The following is a 23,944-nucleotide window of genomic DNA, read 5'->3' as shown; positions in this document are numbered from 1 at the left end:
CTAATGTGGCAAAAAGAGCTACCATTGTAGAACAAGCAAGACAAATAACAAAGAAGGAAGGATGTTAAAACCTCATTAACACTGTGAAAGACTTTTAGCTGCTCAGACAGCTAAAGCTGTCATTCGCTGCCACTTTTCTGCTTAAACATTTTCACATTTTCTGTGAACCCAGTGGCTAAAACTTTCCTTCTTTATGTTAAGTGGGTCATTTGCATGAATACCCTTGGTGTAGAGAGACACTGAACCCTGGGACTCTTAGCGGCAAGAGAACTCAGCAATGGCAACGTGTCAAATACCTTGACAGTTACCACCTGCAAAATCAACTCTGAATGTTCAGATTCCCAGGGTTAATGTACCATCCTCTTCAGCTCAATTACCTAAATGCACGTTAAGAGTTTGCAATTTTCCTGGAGTGTAATGTTATATTGGCAGACTTTTGATTCTTGCATCAGCTCTGTGTTTTAGAATCGTTGGGAACTTCCTGTGTTATTTTGACCCTCAAATCTCAGTTCTTATCTCTTTAAAGTGATTCAACAACTTATCTATCATCCTGATTTATTACTATAAAATTCCCTGAGGATTATGGAGTGTGAGAGTGATTTGTAGACATTTAATGTCTGCAAGGATTGTATTTTCCCTATTATAGTTCTGTGAGAGTTTTATTTATTTATTTATTTATTTGATTTATGTATTTGTTTGAAAGAGTTACAGAAAGAAAGGGAGTAAGACAGAGAAAGATCTTCATCTGCTGGTTCACTTCCCAGATGGCTCCAATGGCCAAGCTGGAAGCCAGAAGGCAGGAGCTTCATCTGTCTTCTATATAGTTGTCAAGAGCCCAAGAACTTGGGCCATCCTCCATTGCTTTTCCAGAGAGCGGGATTGGAAATGGAGCAGCCAGGACATGAACCAGTGCTCGTATGGGATTATCTTCTATGTCACAATGCCAAGCCCTCTGGAAGAATTAAGGGATACTATATTCAGAAAACAGAGGAATGACATAGGGGATCATGATATTTGTTGCTATAATTTAAGTGCAGAACATGACATGACTTAGGGATAAATTAGACTTTGGATAGCTTCTCCACTGAGTTTGTTGTGTTCTGGATTGCCCAGATAGAAAGAACCAGTGAGACTCACCGTAATGCAAAGAACAAAAGGGACTTCATTTGTAGGCCCAGCATGCTGGGGCCCCAGCCTCCCATGCAACGCAGTGCTGGGAGACCAAGACCCCCTTCTCTTTGTTCTCAGGGTTTTTATAGTTCCCAGGCAAACAAGTATTACGTACACATTCCTTCCTTCCCCTGGCCCTTCAGGACCAAGGACGGTCCACCTTATTGGTTGCCTCCACCTGGTCCTGCGGACCAGACCAAGGACTGTCCGGTGTCAGGTTTCATCTTCTCATACCAGGGGCATCCTGGGCCTAGCCAGTTTTTGTCTTGTGGAGAAGCCTGTCATGGTATGGCTCTAGCCTCTCACATTCCACTCTCTGACGGGTAACTTAAACAGAAGAATCCTCCTCTGGATTGGGCGATAGGGATTGATACTGTTGCTTTAAAACCATGAGGTGGATGGTGTTTACTCTTTTCCTTTATGAAGTTTACAAGCTTATTAAGAATACATGGGCCTATGGTCAAAGCTAACAAAAGACTCCCAATGGGCCCAAGAAGGGTGGATATAAGGGTGATCAGCCAAGGTGTGTGTTAAACCAGGTCTCAAACTGTTCCTCCTGTGACACCTGCTCCCTTTCTCGTCTGGCTAAACCTTCCTGCACCTTTGGCATGTTTTTTTTGGACTACCCCTGTATAATCAGCGTAAAAGCAACATTTCTCCCCCTGTGCTGTGCAAACCCCCTCTTGTTGCAGGAAAACTAAATCTTATCCCCTTCTTTTTTTTTTAGTACTACTTTTGACAACGAGGTTAAGGATTTTTCTAAATGGGTGATGGAGTCTTCTATTTTCTTTATGTCTGAGTCAACAGCCGCCCTCAGAGCCCTCAGTCCCTGGCCTTGGGTAGACTGAGCAGCAATTCCTGCCCCAGCCCCCGCTAACCCCAGTCCTTATAGTGTTGCCAGTGTTATTGTAGTTACTGGCTCTCAACGGACTCTATACCTTAAATTCCCTTTCCAGTGGGCATACATTTCTTCTTTTGTGTGATATAACATCGTTGGCAAAATAACTATCATTACACAGAACTCCTTGGAGGCATTGAAAACCCTACTGTTAATATACGGGGTGAGTCCTATTTTTGAGCATATCCGCCATCCCTCTCTCCCTGGAATGATTTATTTATATTTTCCAGTATTGTTAAAACTTATGGCACAAAAGTCCTGCCTGGCCTTTGGGACTTGCCCCACACAGGAACCCACCCCAGGGCTACCTATAGAGTTATTTCAGGTTTCTCTTGATGGTTCCAATTACAGAATTGGCTGGTGTTGGCTTCTGTAGGGGCTGAATTCAGTCCCACTGCCTCATAATAAGGCGGTCCAACATCATAACACAGTCAACGGGCTTTGGTTATCTTGGGGGTGGAGTGATATAGCACACTATAAGCAGCTCGCATAAAATCCGCAGTGGATCCCCATACAGAGTGTTCCCTGCCTCGGGGACGTTAGTATTGCAGGTTTTACTTTCCAGCCCAGGAGTGGGGGTTGCAAAACCAACAAGGGAAGACTTTGGACCTATTGGTCGGCCCCTATTTTTTATACTTTGGTTTGATTACTTTATTTGGCCCTAGTGCCACTGAGGGCAAGATTACAGTTTGTTTTAGCCTAACTGTAAACAAGATTCCAGGGTCTGTCCTGGACTGATAGAACATCATGCCCCAGGTATATCCTACTGACCACCCTGGGGCCTTTTTGCCTTCCTCTGTGAAGGTAAGAATAACCTGATTACAGGCCTTAGGAGACGACACTTTTTTTGTTGTAGAGTTTTTTTACTCCTGTCATTGGAAGATAAAGATTGCTGCATCCACAACGCAGAGTACTGCCCAGGAGTAGGGTAAGCAAGTTTCCAGGGGCATGTGCTGGAGCAATTTCATTTTATCCTGATATAATTATCTGAGCTATCTCTATTCTAATACGCTGACCTGGTGGTCTTGCAACCCCAGCTCTTACAGAAATAGCCCCCCCCCCCCATTTCCCAATATTGTTTTTTTATGTTTAGGGTTTGCATAAAACTCGAGTTTCCTCAGCCAAGCGATGCCTGGTCCATTTGTACACCAGTGGGTTGGGTGTTCACAGAATGTCTGGTCATTAATCTTTCCTGCCATATTACATAAGTCAAAGGTAATCTCAGGGAACCACCAGGTCACGGACTGTTGATGCCCAGATAGTTCCTGTATAGCTCTTCCTTTCACAGGATCGATCACCTCCCAGGTGAGGTTAATTAGACCGTGGGGGTTCGTCCCCATATTCATTTTGGAGACCACCAGCAGGTGCAGGATCAATAGAGTCGACATCCAGGCGGGTCAGCTTCAGCCGAAGGGGGTTGGCAGGATCACCGGTGCCTTTCAGGTGCTCTCAGCTGCAGAGACATCTGGTCCTCGGGCACACCTCACGTGTGAATGGTGAATCCAGGCCTTAATCCTGCCTACCTTAACAGTGGGGGTCATAAGAACAGTTACATGAAGAGAAACAACAACACAGAGACACACACAGACAAGACAATAATACATTCTGGACTGTAGAAAAGGAGTTGCTCTGTAGAAAAGGTTGCTCTGTGGGAGCAACCCACTTTATCTTAGTCCAAACAATTTAAACCTAACAGTGTGCACACCCTTACCTTGGGGTTCTTGGGCAGCAGGGACGTCTCCCTGCTGCCAGACCGAGGCCCCCAGTGCGTCCGCTTTTGGCCATACACTGGTCTCCCCCTTAACGCCTTCCAGACTCCTCCTAGAGTCTGTAGCCCTCTTATGAAAAGACTGGGTCTAGGTGTGCTACCTCTCACACCTTCCAGACTCCTCCTAGAGTCTGTGGCCCTCTTACAAAAAGACTTAGGCCTTGGTGTGTTACCCTACAAATAAAGTCCCACTATGGTGAGGGGCCACTTCTCGTGGGCCTCTCCAACCAGGCAGATCCTGGACGGGCCCCCAAAATGTTGTGTTCTGGATTTCCCAGATAGAAAGAACCAGCGAGACTCACCGTAATGCAAAGAACAAAGGGACTTCATTTCTAGGTCCAGCATGCTGGGGTCCCAGCCTCCTGTGCAAGGTAGTGCTGGGAGTCCAAGGCCCCCTTCTCTTTGTTCTTGGGGTTTTTATAATTTTCAGTTGATGTAGGTTTGGAGGTAGTTAGCAAAAAGTAGCTGAGATTATCAGCTCCTCCCAGTCCTGCCGGCTCTGTAGCCCTGATTGCACTGCTGAAGTCCTGTACCTGCTTTAGTCCATGGTTTCTCCACTTCAAACCCCTGGTGGTCAACAATAACCAATATTGCTGCCATTTGTGTCCCTGAAATGACTTTAGCTCATTGTAAGGTCCTTGCAATAAAATTAACATGGCTGACACACCTACTCCCATCATGGAGCAATTTAATTTTATCCTGAATGCCATGAAACATTTGAGTTTTTAAAACACAGTGTAAAGAAATGGGCTGTTTTTAGGTTCAGTCAAAAATCTACCCCCATGAATATTCAATTAAATCCTACCAGACACTGCCCTGTGCCTCCAGTGTATATAAAGGGGTGACCCTGAATATAGTTAAGCACAACTCTCTGGCTTGAGTTTGCCTTCACTCCTTGAGCATGTACTTTTGTTTAGTATACAAATAGACATTAATTTTCACCTGGTCATTGCCTGTGTCATCCTCTAATTCCTTCTTGCAAAGGAGACAAGAATCTGAACCCAGTCCTCTTATGACAATGGTAATTCACATCCTAGGAGGTAACATGTGATGGCTAGAGTACTTGAATTCTTGCCATCAATGTTGGAGACACAGGCTGAGTTCCCAACTCCTGGCTTAGACCTGGCCCAGCCTATTGTTTCTCTGCATGGAGAGTGAACCAGTGGATGGGATGGAATCTCCTTCTCTGTGTGTGTGTGTGTTTCTCTTGTTCTCTCTCACTCTCTGTCTCTTCTTCCTTTTTTTCCTCATTCAGATAAGTAAAAGTAAAATGAAATTTTAAATATGAAATATTTATTAACTCATGTGTGATTCCCTCAGAACAGGCTACTCACAAATTCAAAAAATTCTATGTTCAAAATGTGTTAGATTTAGAATTAAAAGAAACTAATATTTGAGTGAAGGAGAAAGAAGTAGAGCAGCTGGCACTTCAAACATTGCTCATATGGGATGCTGGCACTGCAGGCAGTGGCTTTACATGCCCGGCCATGGCACTGGGCCCTGCATCCAGCTTTTGACTTTGAGATGTCTTCTGATCTGACGGAATCGTTATTAAAAACACTTTAACACAGTGATGGTGTACACTTAGTGGGGTGAGCCACTGCGCTTGGGGTACTTACAGTACAGAGCCTGTGAATTTGGGTAAAAGATGCAAAATCTTGTCTAAGAAGAAGGTTGTCAGAACTCTAAAGCAATGTTTCAAGCATTTCCAGAAACCAAGAATAAGCTTTTTAAAGAACTAAGTCACAAGAGGCAGCAAAGCCAAAATCTGGTAGAGCCAGACACCAAAATTGATGGAATCACCTCACCAGATACTGAAGTGAAGTTTAATATAACTAAGAAATAAAAAGTTAGAAAGCAATATAAAGGACATGCATTTACTAAAATTGAGGAGTAATATTTCTAAAATAACACATTGAATACCAAAAAATGAAGCATATTAAGGGTTTTGAATACTTAAATATATAAAACAAATGAACAGATCAAACTGTCAAAAAATTGGAGAGAAACATGAAATATAAAACAATACCTAAAATACTTTATCAGAAATAACCTAGTACACATCACACAGACACAGAAATAAGGAAAGATATGAAAATGAAGGATTGGCAATATGGAGTATAAAGAAAAAAAAATTCAACATGACTCTGAGAAGTTAAGTAAATTAAAAATTAAAGAAAATGAGAGAATGAATATATGAAAAATAATGACTAGAAGTCTCCCAGAATTAATGAAATCTATAAATTCTTAAATTTACAAAGTAAAATGAATTCCAAAAGAATTGGCATCTAGATACATCAAAGTAAAATAGTGAACAGCAAAGATGAAGAGCAAAATTTTTAAGTAGATAAAGAATTATTACAAACAGCCAAAAGTACTGGGAGAAATTATTCAAGTCAGCAGTAGAAAAGAATATATAATAGAATAATATCTTCAAAGTCTTGAGAAAAATAACTGTCATTGTGTAATTTTGTCTCTTTCACATTTTCTTTAAAGTATGAAAGTTACAAAGAAATTATCAGACAATGAAAATCTAAAGGAGCCCATTACCAACAAAACTTTCTTTACTAAAGATGCTTCTAAATGGTAGTTTTTAAAAGAAAGGAAATGACTCAAGATGGAAAGTTCTACAGTAATATATACTTTGGAAACAGATTAGATGGATGATATATTTTTGAAAAATGTTCAAGCAATGGTTCTGGTTTCTCTTATTCTTCCAGAGTTTTGTCACTTCCTCATTGAAAGATGACACATATCTCTTGTCATATTGAACCTGGGAAAATAGAATATAATAGAAATGACATTTAATACCCCCTGATATTAAGTTGTAGACCTTGAAATGGTTACAGTTTGGCCCTGAATAGATCACGTGGAAAGACCACATAAACACAGACAAGTGTTCAAGAAACCTCAGTTTTCCTATTCTCGGTTTCTTGAGTTTCTAATCTTTAGCCCTTGCTATGTAACACACACACACACACACACAATAATACTTCTGAAGATTGCAGACATAGCTACGGTCTAATTGCAAATGCTTCTGAGAATCTTAGCAGTGCCACTCCACAGAACCATGACAGATAATATTTAAATGTGTTGTTTTTTGTGACTGACTTCTCTAGTAGTATGCAATACAAGAATAGTAGCCAGAATATGTTTGCTATAAGATACAACCATAATAGCAAAACAAAAACATAAACATATAGAAGTGACTTTTGAGCCAAGAAACAAAGAAAACTTGACAACATCCTTGGAGAAATCATTAGCAAAATGTAATACGAGTTGAGGAAGCTGTCACTGAGAGCTCAAAGGCAAGTCAGGGCAATTTTGTTAGAAGTCATAGGAAATGGCTCTTTGCCCCGCAGTGAAAAAAGGTTAGCCACACAATTTCCTACAGTGCCATGGAAAATAGAAAATGCACCTGTAAACCTAGGCTGTCTAGCTAAGGAGATTTTCAGATGCGAAGTATCTTCTTTTGGTTTTCTATGATAAAATACAAGGGAACAAAGAGAAGCTAATGGGACAAATGATAAATATAGAGCACCAAGGTTTTCCAAGATCTAAAATAAAACTGATTTTTACTCTGATTGTCATATTCTTCATGTGAAATTTAACAATGGCTTCTGGGAAGAAATAGGATATAGGATACAGTCTTGGAAAAGAGTTCAAATATGGTGTGTGACAAATACATGACAGCATAATCATTTCAAAAATATTTAAGCAGGTAGCACAACCAGATGCAATCCACATAAAGATTGCAATGCCATACTTTGCAAATGTTTTTTGTTAAATAAATGAACTAAGAGTCTCAAGGATGTTGCTGCTCAACAACTTATAGAACATCAAAAACAGAAAAGGTTTGTTTTGAAAATATTTCAGGATGAAGCTGTTTTCTAATGGAGAGAATCACACAATTCATATGAACCATACATTAAAAAATAATAATAAAAACAACTAGGGGCTAGAGTTGTGGTGCAATGTGTTAAGTCACCACTTGTGACACTGGCACTGCATATCATAGCACCAATTCATGTGCCCACTGTTCCATTTTCTATCCAGGTCCATGATAATGCATTTAGAAAAGCAGCAGATGATGGCCCAAGGTCTTGGGCCTCTGCCACCCATGTGGAAGACACAGATGGAGTTCCTTGCTCCTGGCTTCTGCATGGCCCAGCCCTGGCCATTGTGGCAATTTGGGAAGTGAACCAGAGCATGATCTCTCTCTCTCTTTCTCTCTCTCTCTCTCTCACACACACACACACTAACTCTGTCTTTAAAAAAAAAAAAACGAACCTTTAAAATTATACTCTTAAAATATATCTATTCACTTTTAACTGAAACATAAATATTGTGCATATTTTATGGTACTATGGAATGTTTTATGCATATATTCATTACATGATAATCAGATCAATGCAAACATATCTATATCTTCAAAATCATCAAAAACGAGGACACAAGTGGAGAAACAGTACAAAATCAGAAATGGCCTTTGGATCTTCAAGTTATTGACACAAGCAGAATCTGCCTCATATTTTTTTTTAATTTTTTATGGAAAAGGAATGATGACTTAGAAGGAAGAACCCAGAATCCAGAGAATGGAGTCGCAAGTTATCACAAGCCAATCCTAGTCACTAGGACTGAACTTCAGTCAAGAAAATCCCAAAATACAGCATTTGGAGTTAATTAGATCAGTGGCTGAGGGTGTCTTTTGTTTTTTACTACTTTAAGTCGAATATGATTATTATTGTTACTGTCTCAGTATTATGTATTAGGGGCACAGTGGGAACAGATATCATTTTTTTTTAACAGGCAGAGTTAGTGAGAGAGAGAGACAGAGACAAAGGTCTTCCTTCCATTGGTTCACCCCACAAATGGCCACTAAAGCTGACGTGCTGCACCGATCCAAAGTCAAGATCCAGGTGCTTCCTCCTGGTCTCCTATGCAGGTGCAGGGCCCAAGGGCTTGGGTCATCCTCCACTGCCTTCCTGGGCCACAGCAGAGAGCTGGACTGGAAGAGGAACAACCGGAATAGAACCGGCGCCCCAACTGGGACTAGAACCCCAGGGTGCAGGCACTGCAGGCAGAGGATTAGCCTAGTGGCTGGGGCACCAGCCAAAACAGATATCATTAATCTAGCTATGGGCCTTTAGTTCAGTTAGCCAGCATAAATCACTGTCTCTTAGGGCTCCCATCAGCTCATAAACCTTATCTATATCATAAAGTCTTTTACCTTAATCCCTAGTCTGGTGTGAAGAGATGATATAGGGGAAAAGTTGATTTCATTTTGCTCAGTGCAGATATAAGTTGTTTTGGCCAGAGGACAAGTCATGACATATTATGTTTTGCAAAAATAGCCATGGCCATGTTTTTGTAATGTGCTTTTCCAACCAACATGTAAATGCTACTTTTCTCCTTAAAGATGCATAGGCATTTGTGTACAAATAAAATGTGGCATAAATAACATTGCTTAGCTTCCAAGGCTAAATTGTATAGGACAATTTGGTTTTGAACTGATTCTCTCTCCAGGGACACAGGCCTTTGGAGCATGAGATATCATGAAGGAAATCTGGCTTCCTGAGGCTAACATTCTGGAGAAGATTTGTGGAGCTACTACATACAAGGAGGTCTTGATAGAGCATCAGTTCTCTCTGCTCCAAGCTCTTTTAAGTTTTCCTTTTGAGGAAAATATACTTAATATGTAAGTGAATGAGACTTCAGTCTTTCCATACTGAGCCTATCTGACATTTTGGGAGTATGAGATCATAAACTATCTAGAGGAGCAATGATACAATATTAGTATTTTAAAGCCATTACATGTTACAATAGTCATTATTCAACAATAAATAAGAAGAATAAAAACATTAGTCAAAATCATACAAGATAGTTATTTAAAAATTGAAAATAATGGTTACTTCAGAAGGAGTGCAATCAGAAAGAGGGTTGCGCAGAACTTTGAAAATCTGATATTATAGCACCTAGACTACAATATAATATGCATCAGATCATAATGTAAATTAAAATGTTACCTCAAAAATTAAAATGGAGGAAAGGAAAGAAGGAAGAAGGAAGGAAGAAAAGAAGAAAAAAAGGAAGGAAGGAAGGAAGGAAGGAAGGACAAACAAGGGAGGGAGGGAAGGAAGAGAAGTGTCATTATATTTTTAGAATTTTGTCCTTGAACTATATCAAATTTGTTCCTTTATGTAAATATCATAATAAAAAGTAGAATAATATCATTGTTTAAAATATTTTAAAAATTTGTCTGGAAAATATTGGAGTTTTCATCTTTTGATTTAGTGATTATGCTTATGGATTTCTATTTTTTGTTGTTTAAATTGCATATAGTATTAACTGAGCCTCAGACATCAAGCATATTTTGTATTCCAAGAGTAAACTTCACTTGGTCATGGTCAAGGAGATGTAATGTTATTGCCTTGAGATGAAAAAAAAAAAAAAAGAGCCACTAGCTTAGGGGTGTGGACATAGGCTGGCAAGCAAATGGACTTTCTTCCTAAAGCCTCCAGAAAAGAATTCAGTCCTTGTGGTGATTGGATTTCTCTCAATGTAGTGTCCAACTTTGCACTTGCCACATTCTAAGATAAATGCAAGTTATTTTAACTATTTTAGTCATTAGATTTGTGATAATATATTACAGAAGCAACAGAAAAAACAAACAAACAAACAAACACAATATTCCCAACTGAGATATTTTACAGGAAGGGAACATGATAAACAATTACAATATTCTTGTGAAAAGGGCAATAAAGGGTTTTTTAAAAGTCATGTTTTGGCCGGCGCCGTGGCTTAACAGGCTAATCCTCCACCTTGCGGCGCTGGCACACCGAGTTCTAGTCCCAGCTGGGGCGCCGGATTCTATCCCGGTCGCCCCTCTTCCAGGCCAGCTCTCTGCTATGGCCCGGGAAGGCAGTGGAAGATGGCCCAAGTGCTTGGGCCCTGCACCCGCATGGGAGACCAGGAGAAGCACCTGGCTCCTGGCTTCAGATCAGCATGATGCACCGGCTGCAGCGGCCACTGGAGGGTGAACCAACGGCAAAGGAAGACCTCTCTCTCTGTCTCTCTCTCTCTCACTATCGACTCTGCCTGTCAAAAAAAAAAAAAAAGTTATGTTTTAATGCAGCCCTTTCTGCTGCATTTCAGGCATGTTTGCCTCTAGAAATTAATCACACTGTTTATGCATGAGTATTCCAAAATGTATGACAGTGAGCACATTACTGTACAGACCATTTTATTTCTACTTGTATTCACTTCGTATTAAACTTCTATACTTGGTTTAAATAAAATCAAATTCAAGATTATCCTCAGTAATGTATAAAGCACTAGTCATTATAAATATTATTATTTTGTATGATCTTACTTAATCTTTTCTGTCACTTTAGTCTGTTACAAGGTAACATTATCAAAGATGTTTGGAAAACCCAAGTGCCAAATATAAATAATACAATAGTGCAGCATATATTTTTTATTACAAGATGAACTTTAGGGAGTTTAAAGTAAATCATAATAAAATATGTCACATATTAAAATGTTACCAAGCTCTTATTATGTAGTACCCTCTAACGGTACCAAATGAATAAGATACTGGCTATTTAAAAAATATAGTCTAGTGTATCAAAGTGGAGAAATACAGATAAGTGGGATGAAGTATGATAGCGGAAGAAAATGACAAAAACTAAGGCAGATTGAGGTAGTCAAGTTAGGAAACGAGGTTACAAATGGCCTATACACTGTGTCACTAAAGCTTTCCCTTGTTAAGTGTCTTTCTCAGATGTTAGTAACTTAAATACTGTTTTCAGGATGTGTATCATTTCCACACATGAAATGAGAAAAAGCTCTTTTCCTGTGATCTTTCTGTGGGATGTGTATAATGTGTTAAACTACTTCTGTCTCCGCCTAAGGAAAAAAATCATGGGTTCATATATCACACACATATTTGTCACACATGTATCACACACATGCAGGATATTGAGTAGGATTCAGTTGAGCAGAATCTTATCACATGCTTTCACGCATATATATCCTATTACAAGTATAATTATGCTTCTGTTTTGCCTTTCAGCTAGCTTTTCATATCTATAAGACAAACACATACAGTCATTTCCCTGAAGATCTTTTATAAACATACAAAAATATATGAAAGAAATAAGCTCATTACCACATGGTTTCCTAGGGTAACCAGTGGAACAGAGATAAGTATAATCAGGAAATGGAAACTCTAGCAATTATTTTTATGAGCAGAGGTAGCAGATAAAGGTAATGCTGAGATCCCTGCTGGTGAAAAGATATGGGATAGTGCAGAAGGTTAATAATCTATTTAAGTATATGAAAAAGCCAAAGGCAAGTGCTCAAATTTAAGTCAGAGGTTTATCCTTGGTCAGGAGGGACATTTCTTGAACGTAAATAGGTATTATTCCACTTAATGAATCTTAGTTTGTGCCTAAGAATATTTGTAGAATGTTCTCAATGAGATTGATTATAAGAAAATATAAAAAAGTTGGTAAACATTCAGTATTGTGGAAGAATTTATAACTGGCCAGGTTCAAGTTTCCAGTTGATCAAAAAATACTAGAGTACCATGGGAATAATAGAAATGGTAGGAAACGATTCAGTTACAATGTAAACAATGACTGTGAAAATGAGGAAAAAGGAAATGAGGAGAAATGAGGAAAATATGCTACCAAGAGTTTTAGAGCATCCTCAGTAAGACCAGATGACTAACAAAATGGCACATGCTCAGCAACACTATTTAAAACAAATGAAGATAACTGCCAAAGAGACACTAGGAATTGAAAGATGGATTACACCATGTGGAAATGTAGATCTCATGGTAAAAAGTGCAATGTGATCTAGATTCATATTTTTGCTATTTTTTCAGAAACAAATATAGGATAACACAACATTATTCAACCTCTCAAATTATCATGCTTTTCAATTTTTTATCTTAACTTAAAAAGTGCTCATATTATTGATCTATGTGTCAGATACAATTGTGCATATTAAATGAGTTAGTACCTCTAAAACACCTAGCGCTTGAGTGTTTGTGGCATAACAAATATGCAAGAAGAATAAAGGATTATTAGATGATGATGATGATGGTAATGATGTAGTTGATAATGGTGGTGATGAGACAATAGCTATAATAGCAAAGGTACATAACTTCATGAGGTAGCAAAATACAAAATGCTGGTCTAATAATTACAGCTAACACAAAATGAATGTTCACTAGGCTTTGGTTATTTTCCCTCTACAACAATTACTAATATTTCTACTTTATCAGTGACAAAACTGTCTATTTACTGTTGCTCTAACAAAATACTTGAGACTGTGAAATTTACAAAGAACAGAAGTTCATTTTTGGGGACACTTGGATTCTGGAAAGTAAAAGAGCATGTTGCCAAAATCTGATCATCAGCTTTGTGAGTGTCTCCATGCTGTATAAAAGCATGGTGAAGAGCAACAGATGATGACAGAGCAAGCATCCTAGCTTATTATGGAAAGGTGCTCCCTTTGTGATATCATCTAATCCTAATTATTTCTCGAAGGTCCCCTCCCTTAAGTTCCATTAACACATGAATTTTGGGGTTACACTACCAACATATTAACTTTTTGGGGACACATACAATCCACCACAAGGACTACAGTACTGGAGAATTGGAGAAGATCAAAGTTGGTGTTGGTAAATGATAGAGCTAGATTTTAGATCGAGGAAGTGTGATTACAAAGTCCATATACCTGTCCATGGTGATGAATTGCCTTCACCAAGTTCAAGTTGAGTATAAGCATTAAGGGGAAAAAATAAAAAGAAAACAAAAATGCTGGTGATCATTACTCAAGGAGTCAGCATTATAGGTCTTGTGAAAACAAGGTCTCGAAGAAGTTTAAGGTAGAAAATTCATTTTTCTTTACTGTGAACAAAGTTAAAAAAAACTGCAACAAATCAAAAATTATGTTTCTTCTTATTATTTATGTGATCCACACAACACTATACTTATTAAATGGTTTGCTATGCTGAAACACAGAAAATGACTTTATAATAAAATAAAATTGAAATTGGCAGTTTAAAAATATTTAGGGGCTGGCACTGTGGCACAGTGGGTTAAGTTGCAGTCTTCAGTGCTGGCATCCCGTATGGACTGGTTCTAGTCCCGGCTGCTCCACTTGCCAACCAGCTTACTGCTATGGCCTGGAAATCAGTAGAAGATGGCCCAAGTCCTTGGGCCCCTGCACCCAATTGGGGGAACCTGGAAGAAGCTAAAACTCCTGGCTCCTGGCTTCGGATCGGCACAGCTCCAGCCATTGCAGCCAACTGAGGAGTGAACCAGAGGATGGAAGATCTCTCTCTCTCTCTCACTCTCTCTCTCTGCCACTCCTCACTCTATGTAACTCTGACTTACAAATATAATAAATAGTTATTTTAAAAAAAGATCAATCAGGGCCGACACCACAGCTCAATAGGCTAATCCTCTGCCTAGTGGCGCCAGCATACAGGTTCTAGTCCTGGTCGGGGCACCGGACTCTGTCCCGGTTGCCCCTCTTCCAGGCTAGCTCTCTGCTGTGGCCAGGGAGTGCAGTGAAGGATGGCCCAAGTCTTTGGGCCCTGCACCCCATGGGACACCAGGATAAGCACCTGGCTCCTGCCACCAGATCAGCGCAGTGCGCCGGCTGCAGCGCACCGGCAGCAGCGGCCATTGGAGGGTGAACCAATGGCAAAGGAAGACCTTTCTCTCTGTCTCTCTCTCTCTCTCTCACTATCCACTCTGCCTGTCAAAAAAAAAAAAATATCAATCAGCATTGGCATTGTGAGGCAGTGGGTTAAGCGGCTGCTTGGGATGCCTGTATTCCAATGTCACAGTGTCCAGCTACACTACTTCCCATCCAGCGTCCTCCTGATGAATCCTGAAAGGCATCAAATATAGGCTCAAAGACTTCAGCCCCTCCCACCACAGGTGTGGAAAATGCAGATGGGGTTCTAAGTTTCTGGTTTCAGCCTGGCCCAGCCCTATTTACTGCAGGTTTTTGAGGAATGAGCCAATAAATGGAAGAATGCTGTCTCTCCCCTTGTCTCTTTCACATAGGTGAAAATAAATATTTTTTTTAAAAAAGAATTCGCTTAATAGTTTTTCTCATAGGAAAAATGTTATCCTTAAGAGTTACAAGAAGTACCTAGACAGTTGCAATTTGTTACAGCCATACACTGCCATACATCATTTCAGAAACATTTTATTTCTGTCTGCCAATTTAGGATGAACTTATTAATAACAAGATAGATCATGAACAGAATGGTACGTTTTTAATTAAGAGAATAAATTTAAATGTTAGAAAGTCTTACTACCATGTTTCAATAATGATTTTACTTTATAATTTCCAGCTTGTTAGATGTCAGTGACATAATAATACAAGATCTAGCACAAAATTTCTCTTTATCTCTTTAATGTTCATTTCTCAGTTTTAAGCCACATATACTAAACCAACTCAGAAAAAATTGTGAGCAGAAACATGCTAGATTTACATATTCATTATATTTTATAATGCTTCAGACTGAATGCTCATATTTTTTCTTGTAATGATATCTGTTAATTTACTTATGAACTTATAAATAATCCTATTTTTAACCCAGCTATAATTTATTATCTTCGCAAAAGCAATATAAAGATGGAACTTTCACAGCTAAACATGAAGCTAATTTTGATATATCAAAGCAAAATAAATGGATTGATAATCACTCATTAATTTGGATATTTATTTTTAATTATTCCAGTAGATGTGATTTACACTATGTGAATTATTGTGCTTATCTTCAGTAGATATCCAAATGCAAAAAACAACATGTTTTTTATTTCCTTCTTCAGAATCGAATGTTATGTCTAACATAATCTTTTTCATTATGCTGAATTAGAATCAACTAGATTTATTTGAATTAAATGAATATATCATAGCTTTGTCCTCAGGCTTTTGTTGCAAAATACATAAACTGAGTAGCTTAGAAACAACAGAAATTTATTTCCCTCGGTTCTGTGGGCTACAAAGTTCAAAATAAAAAAGTAGAAATGCTCTGTGACGGTGAGGGCTGGCCAAGTTTCTAGTTCCCAGAGAGCAGAGGTGGGTAAAACAGATCCCTGTGGCCTTTATTAAAAGGGTACTAGTCCCACTGACCCCACCTGCTAATACTATCATGTAGGTGATTTAGTGATTAGATTTCAACATATGTATTCAGATTGTAGCAACTACCGAATTCCAGTATTTCAAAACTACAGAATCAATATATTACATAACTTTAATATATGTGTGAAAAGTTCCAAATAAACAAGTTTGGACACCAGAGCATGGAAAATCAGGCTAGGATACTAAAGATGCCTCATGCCTGTTACCACACATTGGATCTCAATTCTTATCAGTTATTGACACTATCTTTTTGTAGTTGTTGTTAAAGATTTATTTATTTATTTGAAAGTCAGGGTTACACAGAGAGAGGAGAGGCAGAGAGAGAGAGAGAGAGAGAGAGAGAGTGAGGTCTTCCATCCGATGGTTCACGCCCCACTGGCTGCATTGGCTGGAGCTGAGCTGATCCGAAGCAAAGAGCCAGGAGCTTCTTCCAGGTATCCCACGTGGGTGGAGGGCCCAAGGATTTGGGCCATCTTCCACTGCCTTCCCAGGCCATAGTAGAGAGCTGGACGGGAAGTGAAGCAGCCAGGTCTCCAATCAGCACCCATATGGGATGCCAGCGCTTCAGGCCAGGGCATTAACATGCTGCTCCACAGCGACGGGCCAACACTATCTTTTATGAGGCTCCTGCCTCTTTGTTTTCAATCCTCTAGAGTTCTATAATTAGTTGAAAGCTAAGGCTTGAATTCATAGACTTCCTATGTACTCAAATCTGTGATTCTGATCTATTACTTTCCTCTTTAGTTCTTGCGACCTTTCCTCAGCTATTGATTCTGAATTTCCACAAGGTGTCCAAGCAAGGCCCAACTTAATATTTACAAACAGGTTGCATAGTTGCACCCACTAAATTCATATTTCAAAAATTTATGTCATGATAGATTCAGAATTTGGAAGATAAAGGGAGAGATTGGCGACATTTCCATCAGCACAATAAGAAATAAAAAGATCAAGGTAAGTGATGATTTAACATTATCCCCAATGTAGTCCTAGAAACTAATTTGGAGACACCTTGGAAGAGGAAGATCACTACTTAAAACTAAAGACGATAAAATAATGGAATGGTTTTTGAGACTCATTCGAAGTAGCCTGCCATTTCATAATTGCTGTACTGCACAGAGCAGCATTTGCACTTACAGCAGAGTCAGCAATTATTGGCATGGTGTGATAGGTGGAGCAGAAATGGAAAATTTGAAGTGAATCAGTGTGGTCTGTGGGGCTCCAGTGCCAATGATTTCATTGACACGCAGCACTAGGGTGGAATGGGAAGCCTGAAGTCAGCTTTGAATAGATCAGGGCTGTTGAAGCTATCGAGTCTTTACCAGTGGCTACAGTGCAGATCAGTGACATGTTCATTACCACAAAGCCCTACTGCCCCTGCAGACCAGCCATGTCCTGGATTCTAACTCATTTATCATACCATGCCCAGTTCCTTCTCATGTCTTTATACATTTATTTTGAGCAAAAATAAACTTTGGGGAAAATAAGATTTAATGAGATTATTGAAGAAAAAGACAAGTCATTTTATTGCTATGCTCATTAATTTATGGTTTCTATATATGTTGGATTTTATAATCCAAGAAAAATCTAAAGCGTCCTTGGTGTCTGCTGAGACATACAAGGGTATTCAGATTTTATAAAATAAGTCGTTTTGCAAAAATTCTTGGAGTGTGATAGATTTAGGGTTCATAGGATCCAAATATCACAAAGGAGAGGACTATTATGAGCCTAAGAGTGGCCATCTAGTCTATCAAGCTATTCTGTTTTTCTTTCTTGTGTCAGATGATTGGTGTTGTCAAAGATAGCTGACACAAAGAGATTAGAGCAGGTGAATTGAGTCATTGATGAGAATCATTCTCCTGCCATTAACTGGAAATGGGGTAGCTGTTGTTTTTAAGGTTTGGTACATAATATCAGCTTAACTACTATGTTTCCTGAGCTTATTACATAGCTGTAGTAACATTTTTGTCAGTTTTCTTAATTTCATTCAGAGCAAAAATCTGCTTTTACATCACCAACAACAAAATATCCCAATGAAGGAAGAAGTCACTGATAGTATTCACATACTTTCTAAGGTTCATGTAAAAAATGGAGCATAACATATTTCAAGAATTTGAGGCCATCTTCCTCATCATCTTAATTTTTTAAAACTGAAAAATGTTCAGCTTTCTTGCTCAGCTCTGTAAATCTGACACTAGCCAGCATGATTCCATGATGATCAGTTCCATAGTAAAGTAGGAAGTTTCCAGCAGTGAGCATTCTCAGTAACATCAGAGAAGTTGCCTTTGTGAACATCATTTTGATATTGAAGCCCATTTTGTTGCCTGACCAAGCTTCACTCAGAGATCCGTGCTGTATATCTCCAGACTTGACTTCAGTCCTAAATTACCGGGTTAATGGTGACTTGGGAAGGTGGCCCCATGGAAGCAGGGGCTCCCTCTCTTTCATGCAATACCTCATCAATGTTCACTAGAACAGGGCTTGACACAGAGCGATGCTCATTAGACATTTGTGAAAAGATTAGCTAACCTCTTTTACTTACCTCACTTATGTAAGTAACAATTAATTTGACACTGGGGAAATGAAATTCTTAGTGGCAATATTTCATTCAAATATTTTTAGTAAAAATTGAGTATAAATAGGTGACATAATACTATGATCCCACACTGCATTTTGTAAACTAAAAGTTTTGTCCAAGAATGAAGCTTGCTGGGGCATCTCTTCTACCTCTTCTACTTAATGATTTTCTATTAAGTTCTGATTCTATCAAGATTTTCCTGTGTTTAAGTTTAGATACGACTATACTTTCATAAATTTCCAATACCAAATCAAAATCTAACATAATAACACCCACATGCATACAAGTCATATATAAACAGTAGCTGGGAGTCCTTTATTTATAAGAATATCTTGTGCTTTCCTCTGCTTTGACATTTCTTACTTTTTATCATCTTTCTCTAACATAAGGATTTCTTGTTTCTGTTTTTCTTTTAGAGTATCAATAACTAATTTAGCTTTGTTTATAGATCAGATACAATTTAAGTCCTTAAACCTAAGTCATACTATTTGAAAATTCATGTCAAATTTTACTAAGCTGAATGGAAGGTACTTATGGCCTAGAAATTCACTTATCACAAAATTTTCCAGATTTCTTTGTCTCTGTGTAAATCCTATCCTAAATAGGATCACAAAGAAATAAGAAATGTATAGTAAGACTTTTCTTATGCTATGATAATAACACTGGATGAGAGGCAGGCATATAGTGTCAGAGATATGCAGGCCTTTATGGAGTTTGTAGTTCCAATTAGAAGCTGAGTCTGAGAAACATGAGGTATAATATAAAGTTTTTTGCCTAATTTTAGTAAAGAGAACAAACCATAAATTTGCTCTCCATTAAAGAGTCATGCACAGTTTTTCACAGACTTCTCTGAAACCAAGTCTTAAAACTCATGCTCTCTGGGCTGTTGTTATGGCATAGTGGGTAAAGATGCCACCTGCAGTGCCAGCATCCCATATAGCTGCTCTGCTTCTGATCCAGCTCTCTGCCATGTCCTGGGAAAGCAGTAGAAGACGGCCCAAGTGCTTGGGTCCTTGTATCCACCTGGGAGACCTGGAAGAAGTTCCTGCTTTCTGGCTTCAGGTCAGCCCAGCTCCAGCTGTTGAGGCCATTTGGGGAGTGAACCAGTGGATGGAAGACCTTTCCCTCTCTCTCTGCCTCTGCCTCTGTAACTCTTCCTTTCAAATCAGTAAATAAATCTTTAAAAACAAATCATGCTCATAAAAAGTGATATTCAAATTTGGCAATAAAAAATAAGAAGATAGAACACTCAACATTGGATTATCAGAGATGATCAGAGAACAGATTTACACGAAAGTGAAATAAAAGTAGTATTAATGTACTTTCACATTGTAAACCTTCACTCTCATAGCTCATATCACAATTACTAATATATCAATTATCACTTGTAGTTCATATAACCATGGCTATAATTTACATATGGTTCATGAAAGTGTGAAATCTAGAAAAAGATAATCAATCATAATACAATTTGTATTAATTAGATATTTTAGAAAAAACAATTCAATTAATTTTCATGATTACTTCTAAATTCTGAATTCTGAAAGTTACAGCACAATTATAGTCAGTATAATTGCTGACATAATGAAAATCTTCATAATAATTCAACCAAAAATAAAATTCAGTGGAAATAAAGCAGCTGACATGCAATGCATTCAGTAAATCTATAATTATTTTAATGAATACAAAATGATAATAGAAAAGAGTGATGGGTGAAATTATGAAATAAAGCTAGGGGAGGTTTATTTTCATTATCTTTAGCTAACCTCTCCATATTCCAACAAACACATTATCTTTCTTTGTAGTTTTCTAGCTGCCCTGGGCTCTAGAATTGCCCTTAATTTTCTTTATGCTATACAAACGAACCATATGGTTGTTTTCTTCATTCACTTATAGGAGTTTTATTGATTTCTTGAATTTTCCCTGATGAGTGCTTGAATTTTTCAAAAGGGTAATGTTTAGCCAAAAGAAATATACCTGCAATGGTGTAATTTCTGTTATGTACCAGATTTTGTGGGGAAGGAGAAAAGGAAAAAAAAAAGGCTGTTTTTGAACAGGTATTAAACATGAATTTTTTTAAAAAAATTATTTATTGATATATTTGAAAGACAGAGTTACAGAATCAGAGGGAGAGAAGAAGGTATCTTCCATCCACTAGCTTACCTACAGATGACCACAACAGCCAGAGCTGGTCCAGGCCAAAGCCAGGAGCCAGGATCCTCATCCAGGTCTCCCACATGGGTGACATGGGCACAGGCACTTAGGTCATACTCTCCCACTTTTCCCAGGCCACTAGTAGAGAGATGGATAAGAAGTAGGACAGCTGGGGTACAAACAGGAGCCCACATGGGATGCCAGTGTCACTGGATGCCTTTCCTACTACACTACAAGCTAGCCCCATGAGTGTATTTTGGATAGTATATGAACAAGAAATGAAAGGGACTGATGATTTTACAATGAAAGTGATGGACCGATGTGTTTCTTATGGACTCCTGCTATCTACCATGTGAAGACACAGGGTTAGTCCCCTCTAGAAAACAAGCAACACAAAGCCACCCTGGAAGCAGAGACCAGACTCTCATCAGACAGTGAACCTACTAGCACTATGTTCTTGGACTCCTAGGCTTCAGAATTGTGAGAAATAAATTTCTATTCTTTAAAAACTTCCCAGTAATAGGAATTATGTTACAGCAACAGAAACATGTCAAGACTAGATTAAACAGTAAATATGATCCTCTTATGGGCAAGTAAATAAGTAGGTATCTCCAACATTGTTAGTGTTTACTTAGGTTATACTTCTAAGCTATCAATTAGACTAATTTGTATTTTATGAACAATTTGCCAGATTTTATATTGACTTTTTTGTATCATAGCAAATTTATAATACAGCTTTCTCATTTCTTCAGTAGGCTAAAACTCAAAAATTGAATAAAGTTTTATCCTTTAATTAGACTATTATGCATTCACATGAAGAAACAAAAAGCCATTAGCCTTTGAGAATACAAATGGCAGACATAAGGGAATTAGAAGTGTACTGACTATCTCTGTTGCTTTGTTTAATGAGATTTATGTGTTGTTAACCACAGCAATTAGCATACAAGTTGAGAACTTGTACAAATATGGACAGTGTTTAAGTAGGGCTAAACTGAAGATCATACATGTTATAAGTAAGGAAATATGATTTACTCTTGGATAAAATGTAAATAAATAAAATGTAGATTCACTTGAATGACTAGCTTTATCACTATGCATTGAAAACTATTACACAAATCTGCTATTATTAAAATTTCTATTAAAAATACTGTATCTATAGGAAAACTCAAGTTTTCAGTACATAGTTCCCTATTTTCCCATAGAAACAACTGTATTTAATACTATATTTTAAAATAATGGGAGGTATCTTAGGAACACAACTTCATTACTGTAGTGCATTATAGTTTTTAAACTTTTTTTTTTTAATTAAAAGGCAGAGAGATAGAGAGAGAGAGACAGAGACCCACAGAGAGGATCATCCATCCACTAGTTCATTCCCCAAATGCCCACCACACCAGAAGCTGGGCTATGGAGAAACCAGGAGTCAGGAGCCCAGTAGTCAATCTGAGTCCCCCAAATGCCTGGTCAAATTGTTATAATATTTGCATAGCTTTTTTTAATGATTTATATGTGGTATGGTAATTATATTCACAAAAAAATTGACAGAAGTCAGAAATAAAATTTCTTGGAGTTTTAGAGATGATTGTTAAAGTTTTCAATTTCATTTTGCTTTTCTTAAAAGTATTTTTTTCTTCATCTGGTATTTTCTTCTAGACAGTGTATTTTTTAAAATTTCTAACATTATTTCTGCTTTGCTTCTTTTCTTCACAAAATTTAGCTTGATTTATTCAATTTATCATTCAATGTTCTGTTATTTTAAAAAATAGTATATTCATTTTGTTTAACTTCTAGCTTTATAATATATTCTCTTTTATATATTTTCCTTTAGCTTTCTTTTAACTGTTTATCTTCTTTTTATGCTAATTTTTTACATTACTTTTCGTATTTGTAAACAACATCATTTATGTTGATGAGTTAGTTAGCTGTAAAAAATGAAATCATGTCTTTTGCAAAAGACGGACACAACCGGAAACCATTATACTTGATAAAATAAGCTAATTTCAGAAAGACAGATACCATATATATTTCCTGATCTGAGGTAGCTAACAGAGTACCTGAAATGTAAGGTAATGGAGTGAAATGCACATTTTGAGATTCGATGTTCAAAGATTGCTTATAACTGTTATCTTTTCCATTGAGGATCAGTGTTTTTTTTTTTTTTCTCTCTCTCTCTTCATACTATTTGTTGAACTCTTTTACTTAGTGTAGGGTCAACTGTACAATCTTTTTTTTTTTTAATATTTATTTATTTATTTGAAAGAGTTACTCAGTGAGAGAAGGAGAGGCAGAGAGAGAGAGAGAAGTCTTCCATCTGCTGGTTTCCTCCCCAGATGGCTGCAATGGCCAGAGCTGCGCCAATCCAAAACCAGGAGCCAGGAGCTTCTTCTGGGTCTCTCACACAGGTGCAGGGGCCCAAGGACTTGGGCCATCTTCTACTGCTTTCCCAGGCCATAGCAGAGAGCTGGATCGGAAATGGAGCAGCCGGGACTCCAACTGGCTCCCACATGGGATGCCGGCACTGCAGGCGGTGGCTTTACTTGCTATGCTACAATGCCATCCCTATACAATCATTAAGTAAACTGAAAATAGATCTTTATAAAAATGAAGAGTAGAAATGTGAGAGGAAGGAGGAGGAATGTGGGCAAGAGGGAGGGGAGGGGAGGAAGTGTCACTATGTTCCAAAATCTGTATATATGAAATACATGAAACTTGTATAACCTAAATAAAATTTTAGACAAAGAAATTATAGCTGTTGCATAGACAGAAGAAGGAGAAGGAGAAGGAGAAGAAGAAAAAAGGCTACTCCTAACGCTTTGCAACTGAAAAGTTATAAAATGGAAATGGCAGAATGTGTATAGCATACACTGTTCGTTCAAGCTGAGGTCATCCATGATTCTCTCTTTACCTTGAATAGGCTGTTTTCTCCACCCTGAATGTCAGTACACAGCAGCCACCAATAACCTTTGAATGAAAAATTATGAACTTCTCTTTCTCTAATTACTTTAACAGAGCAAATATTTTTCTCATGTTCATCTCTTACATTCACAAAAACAATATTGATCACTTTAGTTTTTATGGACCTAGAGTTAAGACAGTGTTTTCAAATTTACAGGAAAATGGGACTGGCTCTGTGACCTAGCAAATAAAGCTGCTGCCTTTGACATCGGCAATACGTATGGGTGCAGGTTGGTGCCCTGGCTGT

General features: G+C 38.1%; 1 pseudogene; it reads right to left on the bottom strand.

Annotated features, from left to right (window-relative positions):
- Positions 1-23,944, bottom strand: part of LOC133763720 (large ribosomal subunit protein eL29-like) — a 161,915-nt pseudogene that overhangs the window by 2,077 nt on the left and 135,894 nt on the right.

This window comes from Lepus europaeus, chromosome 7 (assembly GCF_033115175.1).
Source record: "Lepus europaeus isolate LE1 chromosome 7, mLepTim1.pri, whole genome shotgun sequence".
Lineage (NCBI taxonomy): Eukaryota > Metazoa > Chordata > Mammalia > Lagomorpha > Leporidae > Lepus > Lepus europaeus.
This window is presented reverse-complemented; position numbering and strand designations above follow the sequence as displayed.